Source organism: Lactuca virosa, chromosome 1, assembly GCF_052849685.1.
Source record: "Lactuca virosa cultivar CGN04683 chromosome 1, Lactuca_virosa_CGN04683_v6, whole genome shotgun sequence".
Taxonomy (NCBI): domain Eukaryota; kingdom Viridiplantae; phylum Streptophyta; class Magnoliopsida; order Asterales; family Asteraceae; genus Lactuca; species Lactuca virosa.
Window position 1 is genome coordinate 166,362,886 of NC_136426.1, and position 16,542 is coordinate 166,379,427.

Below are 16,542 nucleotides of genomic sequence, written 5' to 3' on the forward strand. Positions count from 1 at the left end.
TTATAGTAGTATACTAATGTAGATCTTGAGTTATACTTAGGATTCTATATATGTGTTGTGTGCGATATAGTTCCAGAGTTATACTCGGAAGTTCTATATGTTAATTGATAAGTATGTTATTATTGTTGGTTTTATGTCAAGATAAAACCAGGTATGTGATACGTTGTAGTTATTGGTTTTATGTCAAGATAAAACCAGGTATGTTATATGTTGTTGTTATTGGTTTTATGTCAAGATAAAACCTGGTTTAAATTCTAATTATAGCTGTTGTACTACACAAGGTGTAATCCTTGTACTACCGCAAGGTGAAATCCTTGTACTACCGCAAGGTGTTATCCTTGTACTACCGCAAGGTGTGATCCTAGTACCACCGCAATGTGTGATTCTTGTAATAATAATAAGAGGTATAAAACTAAGTCATATAGTCGCAGCTACAGACTCATGGTAGCACAACTTTAGAAGCATTATACTTTGTCGATATACAAGTATGAATGTTAAGTATAAGTTCCCCAAAGACTTATACTCTAAGTATAAGAATCTAGTAGGTATATTACTTGTATATTAAGTAGACCACTACACGTATCCTACTTACTCGTATAGAATTGAAATAGATTTATACGTAGCGGTTTTACTCGTATAGAATTGAAATAGATTTATACTTAGCGGTTTTACTCGTATAGAATTGAAATAAGATTTATACGTAGCAACTTAGTTTGTATGGAATTACAAACATTTATATTTATAATATATGAGACTTATAGGTATATACTAATTTGGTAAGTAAACCATTATACCTAGGATATATATACTAAATGTTGAAGAGTCAAAATGATACTTTCAAAACTATACTTTTGAACATGGAAAATGTATTATTTTATGGAGTCAAAACCTGTGAACTCACCAACTTTATGTTGACGTATTTTTAAATTGCATGTGTTTTCAGGAAGTTGATAACTATGATACGAGAAATGACGTTACACCGCCCGGTGTTTCCGCCGACGGCCGGGGTGTGACATCATACCCCTTAATCAACCTTTTAAATGATTTTAAATGCTTTTATGGGGGGGAATACAAGTTGATCTATTATAGTTATTATATCAATCACATGTGATTAATAACTACCAAACAAGTGGATTTCTTACTTTTACAAAGTCTTTTACATGTCAAATAATTTTACAAACTCTTTTACATGTCAAATACTTTTACAAACTCTTTTACATGTCAAATACTTTTATTAAACTCTTTTAAACTTATATTCTGTTAATTGTGTATCTATATAGATATAGTTATATAAGTAGGATTGAAAGGACTTAGGACTGATAGCTCACCCTACCTCCTGTTCCTCGTTTGGTTGTGGACTTAGAGTATCGGTTGTTTGTCCGAAAGGTCGTTTGAATCCTAATTATATATTATTTATATGTATATAGATATAAAAGTTCCTTCTTTCTATTCAATGCCTTTGGATAGCAAAGGTATAAAACATGTTCATACATACAGACCATACTACTAGTAAACTACAATAGGCGTAGTTTAGGAAGTTACTAATATTATTACTAGAACAATGAAACATACATTACAAGACATCTAGTACATACAGTACATTACAATACAGCTAGTACATACTATACATTACAAGACAGCTAGTACATACTATACATTTTACAAGAAAACATACATGCTAGACAGAGAGAGAACAAACATACATCAAAGACAGAGAGAGAACATACATACATACTAGACAGAGAAAGAACACACAATATAGCTAGTACATTCAATACATATACAAGAATACTACTACAGTTATGTGAGCCACGTAACGGGGCATCGCATCACCTGTCTTGGCTCGTTTTGTATCCAAAATCTCCTTAAAAGGATAGCGTTGAGTTTGTGTATAGATCTATACTGGATTGACTATCCTACACCTTGCTGTTCGCTACAGTTGGACTTGCAAGTCTACGGGTGCCAAACGTTATTTTTCCGACGTCTTACATCGTCGTGTTCTAAGTTGGTAGTATGGTACAGGCCGATCACATGGTACTTTAAATAACAATTGGTTTAAGGTAGTTAGTACAACGGTAGTTACTTAATACAAAACTACAGTACTATTTTATTTCCCATTGCATTCACTTTGTGATCTTCACACAATGAACCGTAATGCAAAAACTATATTTTTGATTAATGATAGTCAGATTTGGGAAAATACATACTCTTACAAGAGACATACACACAAACACTTGATGCCTTGGTAGGAGGCTACTTTTAGTAGTAAAACATAGGGTTTTCTAGGAAATTCAAACATTTTACAAACATACAAAAACTTTTACAAACTTACACATCACATACTTACAAACACTTTCATACAAACACACACACTAAAATACTTATGATCTCACCAGCTTTGTAGTTGATATTCTCTTTCAAAATAACTTGTATTCTCAGGTCACCAGTAGACAGGTACCAGTGCTAGGTTTTGAGAAGATGGATCTCGTTCAAAACTCATCTTTTATTTTGATTCATATTTTTGGTGTCTATTAACTTGACAGAACACACTTGTATTAAATTATATTATTAATGCAATGGATGATGTTGTTGCTTGTTTACTACTATTTATTGTTGTGATACTGAACATGACGTCCTCCACCCCCGAACGATTCCGCCGTTCTGGTTTTGGGGTGTGACAAACATTAACCTGATTATAGGTAAAGGATTTGACTCTCCTATGTGGAATTAATCCAATATTGTGAAAAGGCACTTCAGGTCACCAACTCTCCAACTATGAACTTGTATTTGTCTAAGCTCTAATTGAATACATCACGAATTGAATTTCGGGACAAAATTCTTTCAACTGGGGGAGACTTTGACAACCTTCAAAATTCGAGTCAGTCCTAGACACGACACATGTTAGACTTGGTATTCAAAAGAGAAAGTCATAACCTACTAGAAAATTGGAAACAATTAGAAACAAAGGATAGTGTTCTAAGATTTCACATTGATACGTAACTTTTATAGCTACTTGAACTATAACAACTATCAAATTTGGGTCATTCCGTGACTCGAACATCTTTGTACATTCATGTAGACACATCATGCACCTGACCTAGTAGCAAAAATTAGGTCAGAGTCTCATAGGAATTTAAGCCTAAGTTGATAACTAGGACAAGTATACTTGATTCTTCCGTTTCGCTTGAATCTCGGAATCACTGCATAGAAATGCCAATCAACTGACAAAAAAACATATTCAAGCATTATTTCTAATATTAATAAGAGTTAGGAAACCCAAAAATAATTTGAAGTCTTAAAGATTAATTTTATTTTGATATCCAGAGTTTAGCAAAATCCGAAAAACCTAAAAGCCCTTAAAACTCTAATTTATAAACCTTAACACCTAAAACTCCATTAAATTTGTTATGAACCTTATAATATCAATTTAAAATGACTAAATTCGGGAAAATATAATCAAGGAAATTAAAAATTATAACATTAACATTTACCCTTAATTTATAAGTCAAAAATCAAGGTTTTATGAATAAAATCTAGTATAAGGTGCCTATTTGATAACAATATCATAATTTTATAAAAGATACGAATTTTATAAAAAAGGGAAGAGAGGGAAACCCTCTCTCATCCCCTCAAATTCGTTCTCTCACTCTCCCATTAACTCTCTTTCCAAATTAGTAATCATTTAAGCCATTCTTACACTATATCTCTCATTCCTCCCAACACTCCGTCAACACCACCACTCAAAAACCTCTCCATCTCCCTCTCATTTTCGAAAATCTGCCAAGGGGACTCCATTTTTCAGTCAAGAACTCTCTTCCAACACCAAAAATCATCCCCATCAAGTGTTTTCTTAAGGTAAAATCGAAAACCCCTTATTCTCCTTTCAAAGTTACACCATTTCATGCACATTCTTCTACTTCTACACCATTCTATGGATGGATTATGAATCATATGTTCATAACCACGGTTTTGATGATGATGGTGGAAGGACTTCACCCAAAAACATCGTGCATGGCAAGATGGTGAAGACCCATAACCAAAACCAAAGTCAAAATTAAGATAATGCACTTTTCTACAAGTTTTGGTGGAAAATCACCACATGCACCATGAGTTTTCTTTCAAGAACGACTTTTGAACAACTTAAACTCATGCATGGTCTTCAAACCAACATGCATGTGATTATCTTCAAGCTTAGAAGCTAGATGATCAAAGTATGTTGTTAAAAAGCTTTCAAATATGTCATAAAAGATTTATTCACAAATAAATATCTAAATCTTCTTTTCTGCTCAAATACGATTTTTCCCAGAATCCAAACAACAAAATAAGATGATCTGGAGATTTTCAAAAAATAACTCATTTTTCTCGATTTATTGTAATGTTTGCCAGAAAATAGAGCAATAATTCATATAAAATACTTTTTGGGTCAATAAATTCTCGGAAATTTTGGATCTGACCCATACACTTAGTAAAGATGTTCCACGAAGTTGTATGCATTTGTATGACTTGTTTCTATTGATTTTGAATTTATTTTTGTTGAAGAGAAATAAATAGTAAAATATTGTTATGAATGTCCAAAGCCATATTTCATACTTTTCTCATATTCTGTACATCATAAAGACTACAAAAAACTTCACAGATTTTACCATGACAGCTTCTTATTTTTCCCGATTTAATGAATGTTTAAAGGATTAAATTGATGAAAAATAGCTACACTTACCCAAAGTTTGGTGAAATGTTATTACTGTTTAGTAATTTTTCAAGAATTAATGCTTACTTTTTAGAATAAATCAATGAAAAATAGTTAGACTGTTCTAAAAATCACAAGCAATTACAATACAATAATGTATTACTTTTTAACCGCAAATAAAAATTTTGGAAGTTTTCTAAATTGTTTAGTATTTATTTTCATTTTTAACAGAATAAATACACAAAAATTACAAAAACAGGTTAAGTTGTTCAAAAACCAATTTTGATATTTTTCCAAGTTTGTATACATCACATAACAATTTTACAAAACTTTTACAGAATTATTAAATCTATTTACTATTGATGCTATATTTCTCTCATTTAATACACATAAATTATGAAAACCGGACTCTACTATATGAAAATCACTTTTGATATTTATCCCAGCTTATATACACTCTATAACAGTTTTATGAAAAGATTGAAAATTTTTATTAACTGCTTACTATTATTCCATGAATTTGTGAGAATTGAAGTGGTTAGATATGGGAAAATAGATATAGATATCTAAAATTCATGAAACATTTTTAGGAAGTATTTGACTGCAGCTAGAACACAAATAAAAAGTTGTGTGATTTTTAATTACTATTTTCTATTTAATTAGATTTTCTTGATGTAAAACACAATTAAATTACAAAAACCAGGTTTTATTGATCAAAAATTGCATTTATTAATTTTCCCAGTTTAGGGACATTGTGAAGCAGTAACACAACAATTCCAAAAATTTTCCATTATCATTTACGATTTTCCCCAATTTTATGATATTTTCAAGGAATTAAATTGGTGAAAATAGTTAGACGAATCAAAAATTCAAGAGAATTTATTTTAGTGTCTTTGACTTCAGTTAAAACTGAAATACGATGTTTGGGAAATTTTATAACTTATTTTATTTAGTTTTAAATATTTAACCATTTGAAACACCTTCCAAAATATTATACTTACACTTCAATTGACATTGCCAAAAATGTGATTTTTCACTTAAATTTGTTATTTAGCAAATTGATCCATGGAAATCTAAATTTATAGAAAAATATTTGTAACTTATTAATATCAAATTTTTGACACAATATTGACATAATTCTATTGTATTAGTAAGTATACTAACTCTAGATTTTCAACTAGAGACTTACTACTCTGTAACCTTATCGTAGGCAATCGGTAATAGGACGTGAGGGAAGTTAGCTCAAGGCATCACAAATACCTTCACGCATCATTGTGAGTATTTACACCTCTCCTTATTTTCGGTTTTTACGTTTTGGAGTGGAAAAGCGTGTCCTAAATTTTGTATGTTCGTTGTATTTATTTTTATTCGTATAAACTTGGTTGCTATATTTTTCAAGTATGTGTATGTTACTTTAATTCATGAGGACTGTATCGCGGTTAAGTCCCTGGACCGAAACTTGTATACTCATTTTAGCAAAGAAACTTGTATACTCATTTTAACAACGAAACTTGTATACTCATTTTAGCAACGAAACTTGTTTACTCGTTTTAGCAACGAACTTTATTTCCCATGAGAATATGAACATTGCATCTCTTTTTGGCACCATACTTTATTTCTTATGATGACCACGAACTCTGTTTATGCAAACTTATTTACTCATTTTAGCAATGTACTTTTATTTATGGAAACTTCTATCAAAACTTTAATAATCATGAAACCACACTTTTGTAAACCTGTGAACCCACCAACTGTTTCTATACTTGATGCTCGTCTTATATGCTTTTTCAAGGATCATCTAGTAAGAGGCACATTGTCACACCCTCGACCGCCGGTGGAAACGCCGAGGTGCGCGACGTAAATCAGTAATCACAGTTATTAAACATACATTGAACAGTACAAATATAATCTTCTATTATTACCAAAATAGAAATTACATTGATAATGACTAGTACTAAATCGTGACACACGCCTAACAATCTGGCGTTTACAAAGATATAATATAACTAACGGAGAGTCTTCTGAGCGAACACTTCCGAACTGCTAAATAACCTGAGAATACATGCATTATAATACGTCAACAAAATTGTTGGTGAGCTCTACAGGTTTTGACACCGAGTATTTTTATACCCAAAAGTGTTTGATAAAATTTAGTTGGTTGACCAGCTTTTATAATATTTACTTTTCTATTAAAGGTATAAAATAATTGAGTTATAAAAATGTGTTATGACTCATTCATAAATATCATTTGTTCAAATCCAAATGTATAAAAGTTGGAAAATATATATAAGTAATTCAGACTTATATCAAGATGCATATTTATATAAAGATTTTGAATATCAAATTATATAAAAATAGGAAATGTTACCCTTTTTGAGAGCATAAAATAACCAACTTTAATCTTGAAACCTTATACACGAATTTGTATCATTTATATGAAAAACTCATAAGTCTTGAATTTATGAACTTTGTAAAATCGTGTCGTGGCAATAATTAAGTATTATCTGACTTAATTTGAAAACCGGTGGGGCAAACTCCTCCCACGTAAATATTGTGTTTTCTAATAAAAACAAATGGTTTATATAAATAACTTATTTTATGTAAGTTAATAAATCTTGTCGAGTCGTGTCATGATATTAATTAAGTGTTATATGACTTAATTTTTGGTATTGACACTTATCACTTTGACTCAGAAGCTAATCCACTAAGTACAGTTTCTTTCTACTAGAATAAGTGAACATAAACCCCGTATAAATCCAATATCGATTCTATACGGTAACGAAACAAAACTGGGATTTTATAATGAAATCATAACCGAACTCGTGACACTGTACTTTATTATTGCATCAGCACCATAATAGGGTGTGCAAAAATCATTCACCCCGTTGTAACACGTGGTAATGTTCAATAATGTTAACGTCAGCGCCAAAATCCGTCACGCCAGATGTAGTTGTAGCTAGCAACTCCAGGCGGGCGTCGTACCGTATAAGATCAATAATATGACACTTACACCCGACATTAGTCGTTCCCTTGCGGATTAACGGTGATGAATTGGATGGTTTCCTAAGTATTGAGATCTTAGCTTTCACGAAACCGGGAATAGTTTGTAATGGAAACTCAATCGTATTGGATCTAGTATTCGGAATAGGTATGATAAACCTATATGGAATAGGTATGATAAACCTATATGGAATAGATATGATAAACCTGTACGGAATATGTATGATAAACCTATATGGAGTAGGTATGATAAACCTGTACGGAATAGGTATGATAACCTATATGGAGTAGGTATGATAAACCTACATGGAATAGGTATAATAAACCTATATCTTCCATTCTAAATTCACTAGATATGTAAAATTAATCACCGTTTAGGAAAAAGATATATGAAATTCTTATAATTTCAAGAATTTATCATACTAGATACGGTTTCGATGTCGTGTTAGCATAATAGCTAATTTTTGAATTTATCCAAGTTTGGATCGATCGTAAATCTACATTCCCCATATTTTATATAAATTATGCGAGAATATTTTAATACATTTAATTTGGGATAAAGTTAAAGTCTTTGAATACAATACTCGGCAAGTATTTAAATACACTTTCCATTCGTTGTTACACAACCTTATATATTAAAAGTTAAATTTGATAATTTTAACTAATAATCATATAATTTCATGAATTTAATCATTCCATCAATTATGAAATGTACTTTCTCTTTATACGCGAATAATAAATTTTAGTCATTTTTATACCTTTCCGTGCTTCCATGAGATACTTTAAATTATACATATATAATCATCATTCATGTGACTTATAATATGAACATGTGTTATTATAGCAATCTACTTATAATCTTAAGAATTTTCTCAATATCTATATTTATATTTCATGTAAGTTATAATTATATCATCTTTTAACAATCTATTTTAGCTTAATAGATTTATTGGTGATTTATCACATTTTTAGATTGCTATATCATAATCTTTTGACAAACAATAAAGTAAGATGTTATTTTGTAGATAAAACTTGAAAATCATCAAACTTTAATAGACACACATATATTTTCCCCTAAATATTAAACCGTAAAAGAGGGGCCATAGAAACTCACATTCGATGCGTGATCTCGATCCCGATTCGCTTTTTGGTGAAGCTTTTCGTGAATAACCGCGAGGTCACCTTTCTTGGACTATAAAACGTTTCCGGGTTTGTTTGGTAACGTTTTAAACTAAAGGACTTGCCTTTCAAATATTTTATATTTAAAAGAAAAGGTTATTTTGTAATTTGTTTTACACAAAGGGACCATTCGGATCTTTTAAAATAGTTAAGGGACCATTTTTTGAAAAGGCTAAATCACATGGGACTAGGTTTGTAAGGGTTTTTATCAAATGGCTGATTTTAATTTTTGGCTACAATTGCAGGGACTGATTTTGACAACTTCATCAAGTATACAAAGGGGTCGACCCGTTCATCTTCTTCATTCAATCGGTCACAGAAGAAGGCGAAGGAAGCAGCTCCAATGGGTTTGCCGGTGGTTGAACAGATCGCAAGCCTCCAATCTGGGTTGTGGGGATCGAGAAAGGTAACAGTGGCTGTGGGGGATTTTGTGGTTGTGCTAGATGAAGAAGAAGGTGGAGGAGGAACTGATCAGAGACAGTGGTCTCTTAGCTCGCCGGTAGTCGTCTGTGATGGAGGAAGTACCCGACGGGACTATTTTGATCCCCGGTAAGTAGCATCAGCTGATAGTTGGGATGTTTGTTTGGTTTGTTTGACAGGTACCAAGGAGGAACGGGGTTGCTTCCCCTTTGCTCACCGGAAATAGCAGCCACCCCCGGTGGTGTTGATCTATAGGAAAAGAAGAAAGCAAACAGGGGGCTGCTTCCCCTCTTGATTTCACTGGAAGCAGCTCCTCCTGTGGAGGAACTTCAATACAGGAAGAAAAAGAGGGAGGGATCGAAAGTTTTAGTGTGAAAAGGTGAGGATGAAGAAATTGGTAATCATAGACGTGTATTTTTACTATTATGAAATGTACAGAGGATACAATCTTAAATAGCCAAAGATACAAAGGAAAGAAGAAATAATCTCTACCAATCAAGGCTAAAATCAAGGAATAAGGAAAGGAAACAATATATACAAAAAAAATATCCAATACCCCCCCTCAAGTTGGAGCATGAAGATTTTTAGTGCCCAACTTGTCAAGTAATAATCGGAATTGTTGAGCCCCCAAAGCTTTTGTGAACAAGTCGGCAATTTGTGCTCGAGTATGGATGTTCGACGGTTGTATCTCTTGTGACTCTACTCTTTCTCGGACAAAATGGCAATCCATTTCAACGTGTTTCGTACGTTCATGGAACACGGGATTGTTGGCAATATGTCTAGCAGCTTGATTATCGCAAAAAAGGGGCGTCGGTCTACTTTGCTTTACCTCCAATTCATTAAGAAGCCATCTCATCCACAATATTTCACTTACGGTGGTTGCCATTGCTCGATATTCTGCTTCGGCAGAGGATCGAGACACCACTGATTGTTTCTTGGATCTCCATGAAATTGGCGCTCCTCCCAAGAGTAGAAGATATCCAGTTCTTGACCTTCTAGTGAATGGACATCCCAACCAATCTGAGTCGCAGTATGTTAAAAGGTCGGTTCCTCCTTCATACGGAAGCAAAATCCCTTGTCCAGGGGTAGCTTTTAGATATCGTAAAACACGGGTGGCTGCATCCATGTGTGATTGACGTGGGTCGGCAACAAGTTGGCTTAGCACGTTGACAGAGTATGCAATATCAGGACGAGTAGCTTTTAAGTAGTGTAGTCTTCCAACAAGTCTTCGGTATTGGCATGCATCAACTTTAGGTCCCCCACTGTCTTTGTCTAACTTCAAACCTTCTTCCATAGGAAAACTACTTGGCCGACACCCTTATAAACCTCAATCATTCAGAATGTCCAGAATGTACTTCCTTTGACTTAGTACAAGGCCGTTACGTGTTCGTGTCACTTCGATTCCTAAAAAGTACTTTAATACTCCATGGTCTTTAATGCTAAATTTTGCATCAAGGTAGTTCTTTGTCTCTTGAATCTTTTCCAAATTGTTTCCAGCGATAATCACGTCATCAACATAGATGAGGGCTGTGACAAACGTGTCACCATCCTTGTGAATGAAAAGAGAGTGACCCATTTTGGTTTGCTTGAAACCAATCTCAATGAGGGCCAACGTGAACTTTTGGTACCAATTTCGAGAAGCTTGCTTAAGACCATAGAGAGATTTCTTCAGTTTGCATACTTTTGTCTCGTCCCTTTTGTAAAAACCTTGAGGCATCTTCATGTATACTTCTTCGTCTAACTCTCCATGCAGAAAGGCATTGTTAACATCTAGTTGATGTATCAGCCAACCTTTCTTAACAGCCACAGCGAGGAGAGTTCGAACAGTAACTAGTTTGGCCACCGGTGCAAACGTTTCATGGTAATCAACTCCTTCCATCTGGGTATAACCTTTCGCGACCAACCGTGCCTTGTATCTCTCAATTTCACCGTTGGGCTTGTATTTTATTTTATAGACCCATTTGGAGTCTATAGCACGCTTGCCTTCTGGTAGTTCTTCAAGGGTCCAAGTCCCGTTCTTCTCAAGAGCTTGAATTTCATTCTTCATTGCTTGTCTCCAATTCTCATCCTGAACGGCTTGAGCAAAAGATTTTGGCTCATCATTGGAGTCGATGGCCGTCAGATAAGTTTTATGAGACTTAGAGAAATTACTATAAGAAACAAAGTTAGCCAAGGGATGTACCGTAGAGGATTCGTTATTGGTGACGGGGTGTGCATGGTCTACTGATGGGGGAAGTTTCATGTCAAAATCAGCAAAGCGTTTTGGTTGTGTCTTGTTTCTTTTCTCCCTGATCAGTTTTGGTGGTTCTCCATCATGATTCATGTCATGATTGTTTTCTATGTCTAACTCACCAGGATCATTATTTACTTCAATTGGATCAGCTTGTGTGGTGCTGCTTTGCTTTGGGCTGCCACTTCCCTCTATGTTTTATGTTTGAGTCGATGATGAAGTCGCCTGAGGTGGTTCATCATTCTGATTAGGTGAATTGGTTCCTTGAGCCGACATATATTCTGTTGGACTGTTGTTTTCTCTTCTGCTTTCATCAAGTATTTCCTATTCCTTTTGAAAGGTAAATATCTCTTCTTCTTCTTCAACTTTCTTATTAACAGAGGAGAATGGAAAAGTTCCTTCCACAAATTTTACATCTCTTGAAACAACAATTTTGCCACTTTTTGTGTCATAGATCTTATATCCTTTTGTCCCTCTTGGATACCCAACGAAAATACCTGGACTCCCCCTTGCTTCAAACTTATCTCCTTTAGCTTCGACATTTCTGTAATATGCTAAACATCCAAAGACCTTGAGAACATTGTAGTTTGGAATCTGATTGTATAAGATCTCGAAAGGACTTTTGTTCTCTATGACCTCCGATGGCAATCGATTAATTAGGTATGTTGCGGTTAATATGCACTCTCCCTAAAATTTGGTTGGTAATTTTGCTTCAAATCTTAATGCCCGTGCCATTTCAAGAAGATGTCTATGCTTGCGTTCCACCACACCATTTTGTTGCGGTGTGTGTGGACAAGTCATCTCAAGAATAACTCCATGATCAGCATAAAATTCAAGCATGCAATTTGATGTGAACTCCCCCCCCCATTATCACATCTCAGTTTCTTAATATTCCTTTCAAATTGTGTTTTTACAAATTTATAAAAATTTATTAAGCACGAACTTGCATCACTTTTTCACTTAAGGAGAAAGACCCAGACTGCTCTACTATAATCATCCACTATTGTGAGAAAATATCTTGCATTTGAGAGTGAGGGAGTACGGTAAGGACCCCAAATATCGCAATGCATTAAATCAAAACAATTATGTGTTTTAATGGAGCTAATAGGGAAAGGTAATCTTGTGTGTTTGGCTTTAGCACAAGAATCACAAACCAATCTTTATTCTTAATGGAAAAACTTTTAAGAAAATCAATATGAGCAAGTTTGCTATGTGAAACATGACCCAAACGGTTGTGCCAAATGTCAATAGTTGCCATCATAGCTTGTCTTTTGCCTTCAATTATCCCCATTTGGTAGAGACCATCTTTGCACTTACCCGCTCCAATCAACGTCCTCGAGGTCAAGCCCTGCATAACAAAAAAATTCGGGAAGAATGTTACTGCACATTGAAGGTCTTTTGACACTTTGCTAACAGATAGTAAGTTGCAGTTAAACTTAGGAACATGTAAAACCCCTCTTAGTTTTGTTCCATTTTTCAAGATGTAATCTCCTTTTCCTTCCACTTCTACCTTTTCACCATTTGGTACGGTGACAGGTCGTTCATGAATATCTTTGGTTCTGTTAGCGAGGATAGAAGCCATATGTGTGACATGGTATGTGGCACCTGAGTCCACAATCCAATTGTCCCTCCTTTCATGGTTACCTGTGATGTCGGCAGTGGGGGTAGTCGACGACATATTAGCCACCGGAGATGCACTAGTCTTTACTCCTCCTGCAAAGAAGTTTATAAATTGTTGATATTGTTCACCGGTTAGACATGTTATTGGGCTAGTTTCAGAGTCAACACATGCAGCTCTAGGCTTGGTCTTTTCACGTTTTGTTCCTTTTCCCGGCCACCATTTTGGATATCCGATCCGTTTGAAACACCCATCTCGATTGTGACCGTTTCTGTCACAAAAAGTACAATGCTCGATCTGATCTCCAATGGTTCGTCTTCCTTCCCTTTGATTGTTCTTGTTTTGTTGATGTTTGGAAGGAACAAAAGCTTGGAAGGCTGTAGCATCAACCGTGCTTCGCTTCCCTGCCGTCATGTTCCTTTGTTGTTCATCTTCTGAGACTAGATGATATGCTGCACCAAGGGTTGGTATGGGATTCATCGCCAAGATTTGTGTCCTGATAGTAGAGAATTCACTATCCAGACCAAGTAAAAATTCATAGAGTTTTTCCTTTTCTTTCAAATCCACCAGTTTCTTCCCAATTTCACAGGAGCAACCATCACACGAGCACCTTGGATAGGGCAAAAATGAATGTAGTTCATCCCACAAAACACGAAGTTTTGTGTAATATGTCAAGACAGAGACTCCATCTTGTCGTGTGGCTGTAAGTTTCTGCTTCAGTTCGTATGCCCTAGGGGAGCTTTGTTTTCCAAATCTCTCCTTTAGATCGTTCCATATTTCTTCCGCCGTATAAGTGTATTTGACGCTATTTCGTATTTCCTTCTCCATTGCCGTATTTAGCCATCCTTTAATCATTGCATCACATCTCATCCATCCCATGTGTTCCGCAGCGGTCTGGTTCGGCCTCTTAATGGTCCCATCGATGAAGCCCGTTTTGTTTTCCGCAAGAAGGAAATTGATCATCTCTTGAGACCAATCAACGTAATTGCTGTCGGTGAGAGCTTCACTAACATGCATTTGTTTGGGGTAGTCTGAAGGATGAATGTAATATGGTGAATCATGATCGAAAGTGGTTCCATCTTTCTTGCTGGGTTCGCTAGTTTTGTCCGACATGGCGGAGGTGATAGAAGAAAATGACGGTCTAAGATCTTTGGGCTTTAGAATTTCTTGATTTTGACCCGCTCTGATACCATGAAGAAATTGGTAATCAGAGACGTGTATTTTTACTATTACGAAATGTACAGAGGATACAATCTTAAATAGCCAAAGATACAAAGGAAAGAAGAAATAATCTCTACCAATCAAGGCTAACATCAAGGAATAAGGAAAGGAAACAATATATACAAAAAAATATCCAATAGAGGATGATTGAATTCTGTTGTATGTGATCTTAATTTAGATTTTGGAAGACTTTTGGATAGATTTGTGGTACTTGGAGATTTTTGGGAGGACAATACATTCATATGTGTATATGTGTGATGTATTGATTGTGTATTTGTTTGTATGAGTAGAATACATGAGTTTTTGTAAGATTGCAGGAAGTGAATGGTTGATTTAGTCTAATGTATTCGTTTGATTTTCTATTGACCCTGATGTGTATTTTAAATCATATACGATTGTATGTATGTGTATAGGTTGATTTTCTATTGACCTTGATGTGTATTTTAAATCCTATACGATTGTATGTATGTGTATAGGTTTGAGACATGTGTTAAATAATTTCATATACATAATACATATACATCAATGCATTATGAGTTTAATCTATATATTTATATGTGTATGATATATAGAGAAATCGAGATTTGGAACTAGAGATGCTACAATGGTCTTGCTGGTATTTGGTCTTTTGAAATTATACTTAATACATAATCTCATACGACCTCCATTTTGGCCGTTCTTTATATCCACGAAATTTGGAAAACCTAATATATTCAAATTTATTATCCGTAACTTTCAAATATATTTAATACATACATTTTATTTTTAACGCCACAAATATATTTAATTTTTTTTGATTTTTTTTATTTAATCTTCAACAATGAACGGTTTAACCAGATTGAGATCTTCTAAAGGAGATTATAACTATAATATATTTAATATACATATTAAACATAAAATTACGCACAATTGGTCAATAATACATAGCGGTTCGCGGTGGTTTGACCGCCAAATTCTGACCGATTTTTACCAATTGTTACACACATAGAGACAACACTTGTAGAAGCATTACACATGTGTTATTTTTTTAAAATGTATTGTAATATTTTCTTTAAAGTTGTTCAAACTCATTGTAAACTGTAAAGTTTTTAATACTATGGTTGGTGTTGTCTTTATCTTTTTCTATGAAACCCTTAGTATTGTCGCATCACGTGTTTCCGCTTTAGCAAGCTGTGACATGATCCAATATAACAATTCACAACTAATAAGAGGGATGATGTAATCTTATTGCAAATATATGAAGGTAGGTAAGAAAATTCACCAATTTCATCCTATGAAATTCCAAGATCTTTTGAGATACATTAAATCTTAGCAATGACGTGTTTCATCTCAGATTATGCTCTTTTATTTGCGACTGAAATGCTGAGGATCACAAACAAGATGTGAATAACCATGCAAACATGCTTTGCAACCTCAATGTCATTTATCATCTCTAATTAATGTGCCGGTTAACCACATTCACTTCATTAACAATGATAATTTTCGAGATGCCCATCATTTCTCTTTAAAGTCCCTATTAGTGTGTCGGTTAACCAGACACACTGCACTAAAGTGTTGGGTACAAAGTTATCCATGCATGACTTTGTAAGTGGTTTTACTTTTGTAGACCCACTTGCATGTGGTGCATTAGCCTTGTGACATGAGATAGAGAGTGAGAGAGAGACATGTAACCACCTCTATATAAGGTGGGTTTATTCCACATGTAGAGGTGTGCTTGAGAGACGTAAAATTGAGTGTGTAAGTGTGTGTTATTTATGTAGATTTAGATCTAGATCCCTCTTTGTAACACCATACATAATCGAATGCATCTCTTAAACACCGAAACCACCATGTTCATTGTGTGTTCTTTAATTCCGCATGCCAAACCAATGTTCATAATTCACTACATTTGGTATCAGAGCGGGTCTGCGAAGATCAACATGATTTTTTTGAAGAAACGATTCTCGGTTTGGCAAACTTTGTAACCTTTGGAGCATTTATGGTGAGTCACTCTCTATGATCTCTCTTAATCTCATTGAATCGTGCGTTACGTTCTTAACTATTTGATCGTTTTGTCTCAATGGATCAAAATTCGTTTTCACCCCATTGATTGATCCATTTATTGTTGATTAGATTAAAAATTCTTAAATAAAATCGAATTCCAAATTTTTTCGAAAACTACTATTTATCGATCATGTTTTGAGCCCA

At 34.4% G+C, this 16,542-nt stretch overlaps 1 pseudogene; it reads right to left on the minus strand.

The window, feature by feature from the left end:
* Nucleotides 1–9,848: 9,848 nt before the first annotated feature.
* Nucleotides 9,849–10,580, minus strand: LOC145123524 (secreted RxLR effector protein 161 pseudogene; annotated as a pseudogene).
* Nucleotides 10,581–16,542: the final 5,962 nt, after the last annotated feature.